Source organism: Microtus oregoni, unplaced genomic scaffold, assembly GCF_018167655.1.
Source record: "Microtus oregoni isolate MIOR12 unplaced genomic scaffold, Mior012 000007F_ref0000211, whole genome shotgun sequence".
Taxonomy (NCBI): domain Eukaryota; kingdom Metazoa; phylum Chordata; class Mammalia; order Rodentia; family Cricetidae; genus Microtus; species Microtus oregoni.
In genome coordinates, this window is record NW_024543066.1 from 6546413 (window position 1) to 6565193 (window position 18781).

General features: G+C 43.1%; 1 protein-coding gene across 2 annotated transcripts in view; it reads left to right on the plus strand.

The window, feature by feature from the left end:
* Positions 1 to 18781, plus strand: part of Reep3 (receptor accessory protein 3) — a 75546-nt gene that overhangs the window by 11068 nt on the left and 45697 nt on the right. Inside the window, exon 2 of one of the 2 annotated variants that reach the window (XM_041655887.1) lies at positions 510 to 619. The exons of the other annotated variant lie outside the window; for it this stretch is intronic. The gene's annotated coding sequence lies outside the window, so the exon portion shown is untranslated. The remainder of the gene's footprint in view (positions 1 to 509; positions 620 to 18781) is intronic. 2 annotated transcript variants of the gene reach the window in all.

Consider the following 18781-nt stretch of genomic DNA (forward strand, 5'->3'; position numbering starts at 1 on the left):
AGACAGATTTTCCCAATCTTGAACTGGGGCATGATCACACATGCTTGTAGTCCTAGTACTTGAGAGCCAGAGGCAGGAGGATCAGGAGTTCCAGGCCTGCCTGGACTATATGAGTATTTGTCTTAAAAGATGTCCTAGCCTTGTTCACCCTCTAAAAATGAATTCTGTAAGATGAGATTGTTTAAAATTACAGCTTGGGGCCAGAAAAGCAGTTCTAGCATTATTTAATTTGAGAAATACCATTGGTAGGATGTTAACTTTGACCTCTTAAAGCATCTGTGTTTTCAGTGTTTCTGAGCTCCTCAAGGAGCGTTCCCATTTTTCTATTTCTTTAATATTCTTTGTTTTGTTCTTGTTATTTGTTTGTTGTTGTTTATTTGCTTGTTTTGTTTTGAGGCCTGGTTTCTCTGTAATCTTGGCTGTCCTGGAACTTGCTACAGTGACCAGGCTGGCCTCAAACTCACAGAGATCTTGCCTGCCTCTGCCTGAGGGTATTCATTTTCATACAGATGCTGAATGCCTCATTAGAATGCAAGTGGGTGCAGACACCTGCCCTTCTGGAGCCCTCCCATTCCAAACCAGCCTGAGCAACTAATGAGAATCTGTCACAGAGAAGAAGGTAGGAGGCTTAGACGGACACACATACATCATTAGAACTCATGGGTACTAAAGCTTATTTGGAAGCTTGTAAAAACCCTTTTCCTAGACCCCATTCCCGAAGAGTCTGATTGAGTGGATCTAGGATGGCCTGGGCATCATTATTTCCAAGGGTTCCTCCATGCATGGAAGGAGTCATACTTTTAAACCCTTAGGCTGGATTTCTTGGCAGTTATAGTGCCAGAAACTAACACAGGAGAGAGCTGCCAAACATTGCCGTTTCAAAACAAGGAAGTAAAAATGGTAAAATGGTGTTAGTTTTGGTTGTTTAGTGATATTAAAACAAGCACTCTGAGCCCTCAAGATCTCTGAAGAAGCAGTCAGTGGCCTATATGGAAGTAATCCTCCTTGGCCATCGAGGTGACTCGGTCAGCAGGTGAGGGTGCTTGCCACCAATCCTGGTGACCTGAGTTCCATTCCCGTCTCCGGGACCCACATGGTAGAAGGAGAGAACGCACGCCTTTGGTCACTGCCATACACACAGACACTCACACTCGAATGTAATAAAAAAATGTTTTAAAAGAAGTAAGCTCCTCTCAGACAAAGCTTGTCCTTTTAGTATTAATTGCAAATGTGTTTGAAGCAAGAATGTGGGAAATGGGATATCTGGAGTTTCTTCAGCATTCTCTCATTACCTCATGAATTGGATCCTAGAAATGAGCATCACGTCTTCAGCCAGCAGCATGAGAACAAAGTCTAGCAAAGCAGAAAGGCCTCATGTGTGCCGTGGCTGCATGCCCACCTGCTGCAGTAACATTTATGCCACATCTCCAAGGTCGTCTGTAACACGCCTGGGTGTGGAGCCTTATGCTCATAGGCAAATTCATCAAAACAATTTCTGCCTGTTAAAGTAGCCACAATTTAAAACTGTAAGTTACAAGGCTGTAGAGATGGCTCTGTGCTTAGGAGCACTTGCTACTCTTGCAGAAGACCCAGATTTGATCCCCAGCACCTACATTGTGACTCACAGCTGACTGAAACTCCAGCTCCAAGAGACCCAACACCTTCTTCCAGGATCCACAGCATCACCACACACAGACACAGACTTGTGCTAAATGAAAAAGTAAATAATAATAATAATAAATCTTTAAAGAAATAACTCTTACAATGTTCATATACTTGGTAGGGGAGAGTAGACTCACGAGTCGTGAGTTTTCTGAGTGACAGATAGGAGCACACATAGCTTGCCGGGATGCTAGTTTCAGCCAGTGATACTGGGAGTGGGTGTTCATTTTCCAGATCCTATTTCTGTGTAGCTGGTATGTGTGTGCAGCCCTAAAAGAAACTCCTGGACTATGTCCAACTTCTCTTGTATGTCCTTCCCCTAGAGTCTAAGAAAAGCTATATGGTATTTAAAATGTGGTTCAATGTGTTGTCATGGAAACTAATAAAAGAGAAGCAGGAAAAGGTAAATCTTTAGTGAGAAACCAGGAAGGAATTGTCTTAATGAAGTAAAGAAACTTAGAAAAAGTTAAACGCTTAAATGTAGTCTCTGCTCAAAATACTGATGAATCAGAAACGGAGAGATGACCATCGGTCCGAAAACCACAGGAACGCACCCCAACACGTTGAGATTCCAAGGAGTTGTGCCCTTCCCTTGTGTAAGTATTTGTTGAGATTAATTCACTAGAGCCAAGGCCACTTAACTTACGTCGTTCTCCTCCACACACTGGAAAGAAAACAGATCTCTGGTCAGCAAAGGACTTTCATCTGTCACTATGTAGTATTTAGCATACTGTAACACAATCCTAATTAGTCTTATTAAATAAAAACCTGGAGTCAGATATGGGGTTAATGCTGAAAGATCAGAGAAGCAGAGCAGCCGCTTCTTTCCTCTACTGCATCCTCAGACCAGAGAGGCAATCCTGTCCCAACGAATCCTCAGACCGAATTGTGCTGCATTTGTTTAACTCTGAGAAGCTGTGATTCTTTGAAACACGTGATGGTCTAATAAAGAGCTGAATGGCCAACAGCGAGGCAAGAGCAAGAATAGGCGGGGCTGGCAGGCAGAGAGGATAACTAGAAAGAAAAAGAAGGAAGAAGGAGCACGCAGTAAGAGAACAAGGAGAGGAGGACGTCACAGGCCAGTCAGCCATCCAGACAGCCACGGAATAAGAGTGAAAGTAAGATATACAGAAGTAAGAGAAGGAAAAGGCACAGAGGCAAAAGGTAGTCAGGGATAACTTAAGAAAAGTAGGCAAGAAACAAAGCAAGCTAAGGTCAGGCATTCCTAACTAAGAATTAGCCTCAGTGTGTGACTGAATCCAGTGAGCTCCCGTCTCCTCACGCCTTATATTTCTCTTTGCCCAGCCATGTCCCTTCCTGTCTCTATCTCCCTAGTGCTGATATTAAAGGCATATGACACCAAGTACTGGGATTAAAGGTATGAACAACCACAGTCTAGCTCTGTTTCTCTTTGAGACTGGATCAATCTAGGGTAACCCAGTGTGGTCCAGAGATCCGTCTGCATCTGCCTCCAAAGTGCTGGGATTAAAGGTGTGCACCACCACCACCCGATTTAGGCTCTGTAATAAACTAGTAAAGAGGAATGGTGCCATGGGCCAGGGTGGCAGCGTTGGTTAGACTTGGAATTTATTCTTTAGAATTAGAAAGCGAGAGGACAGTTTGACAGGTCGGCTGTGGATGTTCGGAATAAACAAATTACATGATGTCATAACGTAGGGAATTCATCAACTTGAAAGAAAAGGTGCTAAGTTTTATCTAAGTATGAAGAGAGGTGTAAGTCAAGGCGACCCAAACAGTCCGGCAGCAGAAAAGCGGATGACAGTGGTAGGGTAGTGGCACTTTTGACCATGTTACACCACTGGGAGAAAGGACACAATCCAGTATGAGAGCTGCTACGTCTACAGTCGGTGTGGCATGGGGCAGGAGCAGACAAGGAGGTGGGGGCAGTGCAGCGTAGAGAGCGCTATGGAAAGATGGCGGTTTATAATGATAGGATATATTAATTACATATCCCTGACTTGCTGATCATAGCCTCCATCTCAGACCACACACAGCCAGTTCCAGTGTGGTTGCAAAAATAAAACAGTAAAGCATCTAGTTATCGAAAAGTGTCTTTAACGCCTTGAGGACTGGGAAAGGCGCTCAAACAGGGCCAGCAGCATTCATTCTAAGGGAAGGGCTGGTGATGATAAGTTGACATAGACTGCAGTTGTGTATTTCTCTGTCAGTGATAAAGACACCGTGGAGAGTGGAAAAGAAACCAGAGTGGAACAAAATATTAGTAGTATATAAAAGGAGAAAAAACAAAACAAAAAACGACCACTCAGTAGTCAAGGTACTTCCCGCCAAGCCCAACCACTGGAGTTTAGTTCTCGGTTACCCAAGTCATAGGAGAAAACAAATTCCTGCAGTTGACCTCTGACCTCCACCACGGTGCATGTGTGCTCACAAACTTCTATGTGCATACAAAATAAAACCTAATAAAAGCTGCTACCTTAAAAACAAAGCAAAAAAAAGAGAAAGCTATGTCTCATTTTCAGAACACATAAAGACACACGGACAGGGCATTTTACATCCCGAGTGATGTGCGTGAAGACAGCCAAGGAGCACAGGAGAAGCATGTGCCTCTCTAAGTCGGTGGCAGTGCTGTCTGACGTGTGTTCCTGCTCTCCATGTCTTTGCAAAGGGAGCCAGAGCACCCTGGGTCTCTAGTCTAGTCTTGAGCATGAGTTTAAGTTTAAGAAAAGCATCTGAAGTTGGGCGTGCACACCTTTAATCCCAGCTCTCAGGACCCATCAGCAGGTCAGAGGCTACACAGTGAGACCTTGTCTCCAAAATGAGGAAAGAAGGAAGGAAAAAGAAAAGCTTCCAACATGTGGGCACTTTCAGTGTGTCTTAGTGTAAGAGTCATGCTTCAATTTGTTGCATTTGTTAGACTCAGAAAACTAACACCAAGAAAAGTAGTGACCCTTCCCATTTTGAAATACCAGCCAGGCGGTGGTGGTGCATGCCTTTAATCCCAGCACTCAGGAGACAGAGACAGGTAGATTTCTGTGAGTTTGAGGGCAGCCTGGTCTACAGAGAGAGTTCAGGGACAGACTCCAAAGCTACAGAGAAACCCTGTCTAGAAAAACCATTTTACAAAGAGAGAAAAGGAGAAAGAAAGACAGACCAATGGGGCCAGCTAGAGGGCTCAGCCTGGGGGAGGGGCTTACTGGGCAAGCCTGGCAACCTGAAAAGCCTTTAAAGGTGGAAGGCGAGCACAGACTCCAAAGTCACCATCGGACTTCCACATGAGCTGTGACACTCATGCACCCAACACATGTATCGTGCACACAACAATAATAAATATAAATCTAAAAATATATCCCTGAAGGAAAACAGATGCTGGGTAAAGGACGCCTATTTTCTTCAAAGGCCTCACTGTTTGTTTGGAGTTTTTGTAAAGGAGATGTGATAAGACCCACCCTGAATATCAGTTATCTGTTGCCTTTGGAGGATTGTGTTCACAGGGTAGTCCGGGACCCAGGTTACCCAGCCTGTGTTCCGCAGGGTTGGGCAGGATAAGCTCAGGAAAGCATCTGTGTCTCGAACGCTCCAGTGAGCAATCAGCGCTCTCCTGAGATGACCCCCTGCTGTTGCTAGGAGCTCAATTCTGTTTCGGGAGTAGGTGGCAACATTATGTAATGCCAAACCATATTTCAGTCCCTCTTCATATATTTGGAGAAAGAATTAAAGCTTCCGGAGTTCTTATTTCGAACTATTAAATCTTTACAATCAAGTGGAAATCAAGATTGTTCAAAGTTGACCTTAACAAAAAATAATTGGCTGTGCATTTTAAAGAAAAAAAATATATTCTTGAGCATGAAAATTTGGGGTTTGGGATTGTTTTTGTTTTTTATTCTTTTTACCATAGACTTGAAGGCCTTAGGTGCTCTGTCTGTCCAAGCAGTGGTCTATGGGATGCACGCCTCCGTTTGTATTAGCTGTGGGGAGCTCTGAACTGCTCTCAACTACCTCCAGCCCTGGAAGTGCCAAGTGAGAGACTGACTCACACCGTTCTGGATGTCTCTTTTAGAACAGAGCTTCTGAAAATGTAAACACAGAGCTCTGCTTAAAGACCCGTCTCCAGCAGCCTTGAAAACAAAAGGAGAGCTGTGGCTCGTGGACCTTACCTAAAATGAACAAAACACACCACATCTTGTTTGAGTCAGGGTCTCATGTATCCCAGGCTGGTTCCAGACTCCCTGTGTTGCCCAGGATGACTTTACACTCATGATTATCCGGCCTCTACCTCCTCTGTGCTGTGAGTTCTGGGATTCCAGGCATGCACTACCATACCCTGATTATGTGGTACCAGGAACAGAACCCAGGCTAGCTCAGAGAGGTTGAGTAGCAACTATCTAATACGGGTAAGGGGTTTGGGGAAAAATGGTGTCATTATATTTTAAGTACAGAAAAAAAATAGACAAATAAATAAAAATCCCAGAAGCCAGTGCTTCTGAAGAGATTGCAACCACAGGGTATCATTTGGTAAGGCAGAGATTATTAGGTATGTTTCAAAACATTAAAAATTGTAAAACTTACAAAATAAAATATCTAGAATTGATGTGTAACAGGCCAGGGGAAAGAGTCCAGTTGTAGAGTATTGGTCTACCATGCCTTAATCTCTGGTACTGATTGATGGACAGGCAAACAGACACACACACGTACATAGATGAGGAAAGGGCGGTGCTGAGGGATGGCTCAGTGGCTTAGAGCATTCGCTGCGCCTCCAGAGAACCCAGTTGGATTCTAAGCACCACAGGTGGTGATTCAGAGTGGCCTATAAGTTCTATGATACCTTGGCTTCTATTGGTACCTACTTGTAGCAGATACACACACACACACAAATCTTTGCAGGGGGAGGTGAGGCAGGGTCTCTCTACATAGCTCTGGCTGTCCTGGAATTTACTATGACTAGACTGGTGTCAGACTCACAGAGATCAACCTGCCTCTGTCTCCCATGTGCTGGAATTAAAGGCCTGTGCCACCACTGCTCAGGAAAAAAAAAAAAATCATTTTTTTAAGTAAGTGAAATTAATGCCTAAATCTCATACTTGGAGAATTAACATGGAACAACCCCTCATACGGAAGACTTTAGGCTTACTTTTACCATTTATTTAATTGCTTTTCTAGGGTTCTTACAGGAAGGTCAGGAATGGGGAAGATTGCCCCATCTCCTCAGGGGGTCATGGTGTGGTGTCATCCAAACTTCCCTCCTAACACATAAACAGGGCTTCCCAAGAGGAGAGGACTTGGTGGTGCCAAGCAGCCAGCACGCTGATCTCTGTAATGACTAAGCTCGTTCTTGCGGCCGGTTCGTGTCTTTTTCTGTTCAGTTGTCCAAGATAGAAAAGAATGTACCCACCTCCCTAGTTTTCCTGTACTAAAGGAGATGCTTACGCATCCCTTTGTTAGATGGTTGGCTCAAGAAAATGTCAAGAGCATTTTAAAATGCCTTCACAGCGTCTGATCACTGTGTCTGGCTATTTATTTTGATAACATAATTTGTACTATGATCTGCCCTACGAAATGAAGCTCCTAAGTCTTCCAACCTTGTTAATGAAAGAGTTTGAGAGGAGAAATGCTCTCAACATGAAGACAGTGGCATGGGAAAGTTACCACGTTGGAGACACACTGTAGGCCCTAGACAGATCTAAGCAAATGAATGAAGTAGTTTAAGAAACACAAAAATAGCCAGGCATAGTGGCGCATGCCTTTAATCCCAGCAGCACTCAGGAGGCAGAGGCAGGAGGATCAGTCAGGTCTACAGCCTGAGTTCCAGGACAGCCAGGGCTGTTACACAGAGAAGCCCCTGTCTCAGAAGCAGAAAAAAACAATAATAATAATAAAGGAAAACAAATTGCTAAGTTCACTTCAGCTTGGCTGACCCCTAGCAGAGATTTCTGGGGTGACTGGAGGGGACCAAAGCTTAGGTGGCAGTAGGAGTGAGTGTTTTCTGGGAAGTGTTGGCAGAAGGTTTAGACTTGACTTCATTCTGGGAAGCTGGAGCTCCTGCTCGGCAAACCACGATCCCTGCATATGGCTTGCCTCGCTAGGCTCCTTTTTATTTGCATAGTCGGGTATATTTTAGGAAAGGAAATTTTCTCAACATTTTCAGAACTGGTTTGTATGTGATTTTTCTTCTTCACCAGAAGCTGTGTTTTGTTTTTTTTCTTTTTTTTTCTTTTTTTTTTAATCTTAGGTTACAACTCTTAACTTCTCTGTAAATCAGGGAGGATAATGGTAAGTGTGGTTTTACAGATCCTGTGCTTAAGAAGCTAAATAAAGCCTGCAGTTCCTGAGGGAAGTTACTCAGGAGTCGGGAGTCAGCCAGATGATGAGTAATCGTGACCACTTTGAGTCCAACTCCCTCATGGGTTCGATGGGAATCGGGGACTGTGATGTATAATGGCTAAAGTTTAGGTCCGTCCTTTCAGCGCTGTGGGTATACCACTTAAAGAATGGGTATCAGGTCTCTTTAGGACAGTTTTCTATTAGCAGATCACAGCTGTGATGACTCAGATATATCTTCCAGATATTGATTTCATCTGCTAATATGGGAAAGGTGAGCTACAATGTAGGAAGTAATGCAAACTTTTGTCTGGGTCTTGTTTGGGGTATAGAAGAGCAAAGGTCTTGAAGTCTTGTGTTTATTATGTTTCAGACTCAATTCTTCCTTGCTGAATGAGTCATTCTTTTTTTTTTTAATTATTTGACTTTATTTTATCTGAATTGATGTGAAGGTATCAGATCTCCTGGAACTGGAATTACAGATAGTTGTGAGCTGTCATGTGGGTGCTGGGAATTGAACCCAGGCCCCAAGAACAGCCAGTGCTTTTAACCACTAAGCCATCTCTCTAGCCCCGAGTGAGTCATTCTTAAACTCTTTAATCTTTAGTCTCCCTGAACCTTGCTTCTGTCATTTGTAGAAATAACATAATAACATTTATATTTCCTACCTTTTTTTCCTTTGAGGTCCCTTGTAGGTACCTCAGGCTGGTGTAGAACTTAATAAATAGCTAAGGATGACCTTGGACTTCTGACTCCTGCCTCTTCCAGTCCTAGGTTTGTGGGTGTGTACTGGTTTCCCTCAATGCCCATTTATGCTGTGCTGGAGATTGAACCCAGGGCTTCATCCATACTAACAAGCTCTCTACCTATTAAGCTACACTACCAAGTCCTCAGTGTTCTTAGAAGCATTTTCCGCGGGCTGGGGTTTACCGCATGGTAGACCCTCGCGAACAGTGGACCCTCGAGGAAGGAGTGAGAGCACAGCATAGCTAGGGAAGTGAGAGGGGGTGGGGAGGGAGCGGGCAGTGGGGGAGGTGAGAAGTGATGTGCTGTGTGTGGTTTTTTTTTTTTTTTTCTTTTTCCCTCTAGCTTTCTCTTTCCTTTTAGAGTAGAAATCTGGAGCTCTGCATAAAATTAGAGTTTAGCTCTGGCAACATGAAAATTCCAAGCTTTGCAGCTTGGATAATGTGCAGGAAGGCTCCCCGAGGAATGGTGCTGTCTCTTTCTGTCCCTGACAGTTTTAAACCTGAGCCTTTCATTCTAGAAGTCAGGATTTAGGGGCTGTTTTCTGCACAGGCTCTATTTCTCTCCTTTGCTGTTTTTCTTTTGGGCTATAGCCTCTTGGTAGAAACTCTTGTAGCAGAGATTTTTATCAGCAAACCTCTGTAAGGATAGAAGTCACACATTGCTTTGACAGGGATCAAAGTTCATCACTGGACTGTAACAAGCACACTGTATCACTTGACCTTGAACTAGTTTTGAATGCTGTTCTTAGGAAAGCATAAATTGATTGTTTTAAAAGATTGGTAAGTTGTGGGCTGAGAGTGTGGCTCAGCTAGCAGAGTGTTTACCTAGTGCCCACAGAGCCCTGATCCAGCCTCAGCACCACATAAAATCGGTCACGGTGGCAAATACCTGTAATTCCAGCACTTGGGCGCTGGACTCCAGCGAGCAGGGAGACCACAGTCTTGAGGGTCATCCTTGACCCCTGAGTGAATCTGAGGGGTACTGAGACCCTGCCTAAAAGTTTGCAAGCTGCTATTTTGGTTTAACCGTGTAACTTACTTCATTACAATCTCTTAAGTCAAGAATCAAGTTTTACAAAAGTCAAGATAACAAATTCCTTTCAGGATTCCTTCAAGCTGTGGTCAGAATATGGCAACTGATGCCCTCTTCTAGCCTGCAGGGGCACTGCACATACGCGGTACATAAACAGCATTCAGGCAAAATCCCCGTACACATAAAAAAAAAAAAACTCAAAAGAAAACTTTTACATCTAGTTAGCTCAGTGGTTCTCAACCTCCCTAATGTACGACCCTTTATACAGTTCCTCATGCTGTGGTGACCCCTACCATAAAGTTATTTTAGTTGCTACTTCATAACTGTAGTTTCGCTAGTTATGAATCAAAATTTAAATATTTTTGGAGGTTGCCGGTTGCCAAAGGGGTCCCAACCCACAGGTTGAGAACCGCTGGGTTAAACTCAGGGTGTAATCATACCCTTGAAGTTCCAGGAATAGGAAATCTGGAGCAGAAAGGTCATGAGTTTAAGACAGCTTTGGTTACGTTACATGATTCTGTCTCCCCTCCCCCCCCAAAAAATTAATAGTAAATCCAGTTAGGACTTAACTCATGCTGACACCCTATAATTTCCACTTGATCAGTTTTAATCCACAATGAGAGTGAGCACGCTGCTCTCGAAGACGCGGCATGCGGAAGTTCAGGTGCTCAGCTCCGTTTCTGAGGGTCTCGCGTACCTAGTTCAGTGGGCCTTCAGAAAGTGGTGTGTGTGTGTGTGTGTGTGTGTGTGTGTGTGTGTGTAAGATTAGGGGAGGGGCTCTACAAAAAGATTATTTCCTGGGAGACAAAAAAATCTGAAAGCTACTGTCGTAAAGTAGATTAGTAATGGAGTTCTTAAATGTGTGTGTGTGTTTGTGGCCAGGGAGCATCACACAGGTGTCATGGTGTTAACCTACTACTGTACAAAGTGAGTTCCAGGGCTCCCTCCACCATGGCAAACAGAAGAGCATCCGAGACACTGTCTGCATGCTCAAAGTGACTTTTGCTTTGCATTTTAACTATTCTATTCGTTTTTATGTAAATGAGTGGTTTTCCTGCATGTGTGGGTGATACCCACGGATGTCAGGAGAGGACACTGGATCCCCTAGAGCTGGAGTTACAATTGAGAGCCGCTGTGTGGGTGCTGGGAACTCAACCCAGGTCCTCGGAAAACAGTTCGTGCTCCTCACTGTTGGGCCACCTCTCCAGCCCACCTAATTCTACCTAAAATACCCATCCATGTTAAGTGTAGAGCAACAGTACGTCTGATGGTTTATAAGGAGGCTCTTCGGTGATGCTCGTGTGGTTAAGCTGAGGTTATATACTCATGGTTCCATTATGGAAACTGTGTCCTGTCTGTTTGTGTGTGTGCGTGCCAGAAGGGAAGGGTGCGTGGTGTGTGTGGAGGCCAAAAGACTTGGCGACAGTGGTCGTGGTTGTGTGGAGGCCCAAAGTCTCTGTGGCAGCCGTGGTTGTGGTCGTCATGATGGTGGTCGTGGTCGTGGTGGTAGTTGTGGTTCTTGTTTGTTAAAACAGGGTTGCCCACTGGTTTGGAATTTGCAAAGAAGGCTGGGAAGGCTGGCCATTGAACCCTAGGAATCCCCTGTCTCCAGCGCCCCATTGCTGAGATTACAGTCGGACCACCACACCCATCTGTTCACTGGGTTCTGGGAATCAGAGGTCGGTCTTCTGCTTGAGAGGCAGTGTGAGGGAAGGACCTTACTTCTGGTCTGTTTCCTCTGCTCCTGAGCACCTGAAAGCAGTTCCGTGCCTCACCACACCAACTGCCGCATTATGATTGCATTGCTCTCCTCTGCTCTTTTCGGACAATTTGAGTAATCTTTTTACCAAGTGGATATGTTGAATAAAAATATGAGGATTCGGAAGAGAATGGCAAAAATCAAAGGAATTTCGTGAATAAAATACAAATACGTCAGTACTTTGTGCCACCACAACAGATTTGATTCTTAGTTTCCTGGCAATCTGTGAAAAGGAAAGGCATGATATGGTCTTATTAGATAGAAATAAGAATATGATTTTTCTTTTCTTTTTTGTTTTTGTTTTGTTTTTGTTTTTTGAGACAGGGTTTCTCCGTTTCCACACACTTTGTAGACCAGGCTGGCCTTGAACTCACAGAGATCCTCCTGCCTCTCTGAGTGCTGGGATTAACAACGTGCACTACCACTGCCCGGCTAAGGACATTATGAGAGAGAGAGAAAAATAGAGAGGGGGAGCACTAAGCGCTGTGTTGTAGTACCAATTCCCTATGTAAACCTCACACATGAAATTTCACATGTAAGGGTACAAGCATAGTGCACCTGCCCTTGACACTGTCCCTCCAGTGCACAGCCATTTCTATGCTTCAAAAAAAAAATGTTATACTTTTTCTCCCAAAGGGGCTAAGTAACCTAGGGTATAACCTGGTGATCACACTTGATCCAGTGTTAGGATGACCATTCCTGGAGGAATAAAGATTTTAGAACAAAGCAGTAAGGGTCACGGGCAGCTCTCTACAGCTTCAGAAGCTAGGTGTGAGGCTAAGAAGCCATGGCGACACCACAGAACCGAATGTGGCGAATGACTAGTGGCCTGTCTTTACCACAGGAATGGGGCTGGAGGAAGAACCACTGTGGGTTGGCCATGCCTGCTCCAGCCTGTCTATTGGAGGAGGGACTGGTCCCCTGCAGTTTGTCATCCCTGCTCCAGCCCACGTGTGTTCAGGCAAATCACATCTCTGGGAGACTAATTCCTCTTTGACAGTGGTGTAGGGTGCTGCACTTTGTGTTGCCTTCTAAGCATGGGATGCTGATTGTATCAACTCCTCCAGACCCGGTGCTTCTGTCTTCCATCCTTCTGATTTTTGATACTCTAGTTGATTTCATTTATTTGGCATTACTTCTCCTGTTTTAGTTCATTTCTAGTCTCAGTGAGGTTTCCTTTTTTGTTTAGTTTGGTCCTTTAATAAGAAACCATGTGTTTGTTTGATTCTGAAAGGAGTGAAATAAGAATTTGTCAAGAAATATACATTGAAAATATGTAGGCTTATTAGATTAACTATGTGTTATATATGTTTTAACAGTCTGTGGCTCAAAATTTTTATAGTGTCAGATTATGGAATGTAATGATGAAGGCAACTGTTATATGTGATATTTATTGGTCTCTTTTTTTAGACGTGACTATATGACTATTTAATCCATATATTTATCCTACTCCTCAGATTATTTCAGATTTATTTTATTTTATTTAATATGTATGAGTATTTTCCTGCCTGATTATGTATACCACTTGTATGCCTGGTGCCCATGGAGGCCAGAAGAATGTGGCAGATCTCCTAGAACTGGAGCCATGTGGCTGCTGGGAACTAATCCTGGGTCCTCTTGCAAGAGCAACCAATGCTCATAACCACTGAACTATCTCTCCAGACCCTGTTTATCTTGTTTTAAAAACTACTTCTTTGGGGGCTGGAAACTTGGTTTGGCACTTAAGAGCCCTTGTTGCTCTTGCAGACGACCTGGGTTCAATTCCCAGCACCCACATGTCAGCTCACAACCAAGTCTTAACTGCACCCCCAAGAGAATCTAACATCCTCTTCTGTGCTCTCAGGGCATCTGACATGCACATGGTACACATACATACACACAGGCAAAACACGCACATACATAGCTTTAATCTCAAAATTATTTTCATACCTGTTTGTTTGGCTGGTTTGGTTGTTCTGTTGTGGGTTTTCTTTTTGTTTTGTTTTGTTTTTTGTTGTTGTTTTTTTGTTTTGTTTTGTTTTTTTGAGACTGGTAGCCCAGACTGACCTCAAACTTTCAGTAAGAATACAAGTATATACCACCCTGGATAGCTAGGAATAACAGTTCTTTCAATTCAATGTGTATTCTCATATATTTCTGGTAAGTTAAATATATTGGTGTTCAGAGAGAGAGGGGGGTATTTAACCATGTCCATTTTTCTATTCATACAATTCAAGGAGCCACTTTGCTTTACTAGAAGTGTAGGCTATCCTCAGTTTTTTTGACCAAGTTCTCTCTCTTTGGGTGGAAACAGGATGAAGAGGAAATGAGTAAGTATTTCTTTCTGCCCGTATAACTTTCAAAACAATTCAAATTTCTAGCTGGATTTTATCTGGAGTTAAATATTCCCTTTATAAAGCTTAAGTGGATCTTGTAGGTGGCCTCCTAAAACACTGTTTCGTTTTATAACTGCCCTCCTTGGCTCCATGCCCGACCTCCTGGTTACAAACATTCACAGTAGACCCCACTGAAGGGCAACACCTCCCTCAAAATCAGCCCCTAGAAAGCATCGCTAATGTGACTAATAGATTAGTTACCCAGCAATGTCCACATTGAACAGTAATAACTTGCCAGATTAATAAAGACTCAGTCCCTAAAGCCCACCCCACTACTTATAAAAAGATACTTCCTCTTTTTTCCCAAGTTGCAAATGAGGAGCAATGAGGAGAAAAGCATTAGGGATCATCTACTTGTTTGATTTTTTTTTTCTCTGTTCAATGTAGAGATTTAAAAATAAGGACAAATCAGTTCCCTTTAATCCCAGCACTCACAGAGAAGAGGATATCTGGCTTAAAGGACAACCTGGTTTACATAAGGAGACTCTGTCTCAAACAAACAAAATTAAATAAGGGCAAAGCACCTGTATGCGAAGAATCAACTAACACCAAATTTTACTATATTTGAGAAAAGTATCTGTTTTGGAAACCAATTATATACTAAATAATGCATTAAGCCATCTAAAATTATCATACCAAAACAGGATGACTAAGGCAGACTAAGATTTCTGTAAAATTCAGAGTGACCGTGATTCAGATGTTCCATATAAGAAGATGAGAGCTTGGGGGGAATTGCGTGACATAATCAGGCAAGAACAAAACAGAAAAAAAAAAAAGAAATCTGGGAAGACAAAGTTAGAGAAGGATGAACCCCAGGCAGGAACCCATAGAAGCTTAAGAGGCATAGTGAGGGTCCACAGTGGAACAGATGGTTTGTACGAGGCAGTGATTTCCAAATTATATTTTGAAGAGTCCCCACAGAGGCTGATCAGCAAGGGATTGGGGCAGCCAGCTAATGACATCCTGGAGCACAGTGGTGCAGCAGGTCCATCAGAAACTAACCTGCCAGCACACAGGAGTGTACTGGGACTGGTCCGAATGTCAGCTGGGTGGCATGAACCCTAGCCATGAGATTGGTGGTGGTGGTGGTGGTGGTATGTCTGTGTGTGTCTGTATATGTATCCGTGTGTGTGTGTGTGTGTGAGTCACAGTGAGAGTGTGGAGGTAAGAGAACACTTGTTGAAGTCAGGTCTTTCTTTGTACTTAGGTTCAGGGATTGAATTCAGGCTTGGTGACAAGTGCCTTTACTTACTAAGCTATCTTTCTGGCCCTGAGTATGAGCTTGAAAACATAGCAGGAAAAGTAGGTGCATCTGCTCTCACCAGGGAAGAGCCCACAGGCCCGGGAACGCATTGTACGTAAGGTCTAGGGGCAGGAGGTGACAGACCCATAGAGAGGCAGCAAGACTGCCGCATTAAGCTCCAGTTTGGTGACACTGAACTATGTGGCAATGAGAAAGATAACACCGTGATAGTGTGCACTGTCTGAAGAGAAATACAACATGGGTTAAACATGTCTCTGCGACTGTGGGAAAGACAGCTGTGCTGGTAATTTGCAGGTGTGTGCCTCGTGGGAACAGTGAGGATCTGCACATGGACCCCTGGGAATCGAGCTCTGTTTTATACTTGGGTCCACTTTGTAGGTTTGTTGCTAAACTAAAAGCCCTGGACTCTGGCACAGCTAAAAGTCCCAGAACCACAGACGAGGTCTGTACGACTGGTAGGTGACAATCACGGGGTTCTGTTGCTGGGTGAGGCAGAAATTCTCAGGGGTGTGGCTTCCAGTTGCTGAAGAAAAAAATCCCCAACAGGAGAGAACCTGCCATTTCTCTTCCGACCTGGGGACATAAAGCCACAAACCAAGGCCTAAGGAAACCACCAGGAAAGCACCCGGCTCAAAATAAATACATATAAAAGCTGCGAGGGAGCTAAAAATAGAGATGTAAATATTTACCCAGAGAAAGAAAGATCTAGCCACAGGACTATATAGCTCAATAATGGGACACTTGCAAAAGGCCTCAGGTTCAATCCACAGCATCACAAGAGAAAAAGAAAGGCAGGCTGGAGAGATGGCTCAATAGTAGAGCCATGTTATGCTCTAGCAGAGGGCCCAAATTCCCAGCACCCCTGTCAGGTAGCTCACAATTTCTGTCAGTCCAGCTCTAGAGTGCCCAGTGCCTGGTGTCTTTTCCTGACTTGAGTGGACACTTTCACTCCTATACACCTACACACACATGCACGTGCTTAGATATAAAATAAGTCTTTAAGAATAAAGAACAGCAGCCATCTGTCTGAGCCAGGCTTGATAGCACTCGTCTAATGCCAGCCCTTGGGAGTCAGAGGCAGAGGCTCAAGACTGCAAGCTCAGTTGCTTGCTGTGTACCAGCCTGGGCCACATAGCAAGACCTCCATCTGTTTGTTTGTTTGTTTTTTAAGACAGGGTTTCTCTGTGTTACTGAAGCACGATTAATTAAAAACTCAGAGACAGAAATTGGGGTTCAACCTAAAGGTTAGAAAAACAAAACAGCCAGCCACTGGCTCTTACCCCTCTACCTCAGTCTGAAATGGTGATCCTGCCTCCAGGAATCTCGGAATGAGACTGAGTTTGAGAGCTGTCTCCTCCTCTTTTAAAATCCTCTCTAGGTCTGGGATTAAGGGCGTGTACCACTACCGCCTGGTTTCTATGACAAACTAGTCCAGCTACTGGGATTAAAGATGTGTGCCGTTGCCTACTGATCAAGGTTAACATACACACTAATGATTTCTGTTGATAATATGCACCCTTGATATAATATGATAACAATGAAACCTAGCCTCTGTAGTCTCTTTCACAAAACCCATATCTCTGGCTAATCATGAAAAAAAAAAAACATCAAACTTGAATAGAGGAATATCTTACGAATACTTAACCAATACTCAGAGCTGTCACAGTGACCTTAAGATCAAGGAAAGTAGGAAATGTACAGGCCAAAGAAAACTGTAAAGACATGTGAGTACCCTCTGTTGTACGGCTGGGTGCCTGGAGCAGAGGGCGTCCAAAGGAAGCCCGGGCTGAGGTATATGTTCCCGGTGTAAGATAATGATGGGGAACTGTGCGTGGGATATATAGGAATTATCTATATACTTTCTAACTTTTCTGAAAAACTTACAAACTAAAACAACCGTTTAAAACAATAGAGATAATTTGAGGCAATGGTGGCACACTGGTGGGATCTCTGAATTCAAGGCCAGTCTGACCCACAGAGCTAGTTCCAGGACAGCCAGGGCTACACAGAAAAACCCTATCTCGGGTAAAGAAAATAAAATGCTAGTAAACACTTGAAAAAAATCAGATTTACTGTTATTATTATTTTCTTATTTTTATGGCCTATTTTTAATCAAGCATGACTTGAATATGTAGGAACATAATGAAGCGATCTTTCTGGAGGGATGCTGAAGTAGGTGAAAGCTACTTCTGGAAGGGTAATTTCAGAGAACTGTTTCCCACAGTGTTATTATCTGCAATAGCAATGCTCAGAGAGAAACCAAAGTGTATAAATATTGTGGGAATCTGCGACCTTGGGGATAGTACTGTCGAGTGACATTTGAGGACGTACATTCCATCTAAAACACAAAAATTAACTGTAAGCCCTGTTCTGTTGTGACGTGTCTTCCTATCCTTTATTTGTGTGCTGGTGTTAATAAATGTATCCAAAGCCAGGTAGTAGTGACGCATGCTTTTAATCCCAGCACTTGGGAGGCAGAGGGCTCTCTGTGAGTTCAAGGCCAGCCTGGTCTATAGAGTGAGTTCCAGGACATCCAGAACTGTTATACAGAGAAACCCTGTCTTGAAAAACAGTGAATGAATGAATATACATTCGAGTCCTATTGGTGATTTAAAGTAATTTTATAAATGCTTAGAGTTGTATTTAATATGTATTTGAGAATTTCCTATACATGTATATAATGTATTTTGATCCTGTCACCCTCACACACACTTCTGCCTCTTGATTCCTCCCAGGTCCATCCCTCTCCCCATGCTCAGAGTTATTGTAATGTATATCATAGCAATATTGAGTACCACTTCACAGCCGTGTCATGTGTAGAAGTCAGCTGCTCAGGATGGTAATTTGGAGAGTGAAACTTTGAGGGTTTTTTTTAACCACAATATATTTGTGTGTGTGTGTCTGTGTGTCTGTGTGTCTGTGTGTGTCTGTGTGTTGAGTTTGCTATCTAATGGAAGAATAGGATCTTTGTATTATAATTTTTAAAATTTATTTGGGGTTGTCTACAACGGGTAGAGTTGGGACAATGTTTATTTTTGATTTCCTATTATTTTTTATTTTGTAGTCTTTAGGAAAAGAAAAATGAAGCTTGTTTGGTAATGAAAAAAGGATACCTTAAAAGTTTGGAGGGTTTTTTTTTTTTTTTTTTTGGTTTTTGTTTGTTTGTTTGGTTGGTTGGTTGGCTGTGTTTTTCAAAAGACAAAAGCTTCATTGCCATAAAGCTGCTGTCTAAAGTACTAATATACTCTTTTTTATGTAAGAATATGTTTGAAATTTGTTTCTCAGAGTAGGTTTGGTTTCTGTATGACCTTATAGTGTAGCACAACTAATAAAAACAGAGACAGATAATAGGATTCGACCTGAAGATCAGAAAAGCAAAGCAGCCAACCACTAGAGAGCTCTTACCTCTATGAAATCTTCAGACTGAAAAGAGGGTGAGTTCCCGTCTCATCCCACCTTATAATCTTCTCTAGGGCTGGAATTAAAGGCATGCACCACCACCGCCTGGCCTCTATGGCTAACTAGTGTGGCTGTTTTGCATTCTGATCTTGAGGCAAGCTTTATTTATTAAAATGTAAATGAAATATCACTACTTATAGACACATTAATTCACCATCGTCACGTGTTTCCTGAGTTAAGTCTAGA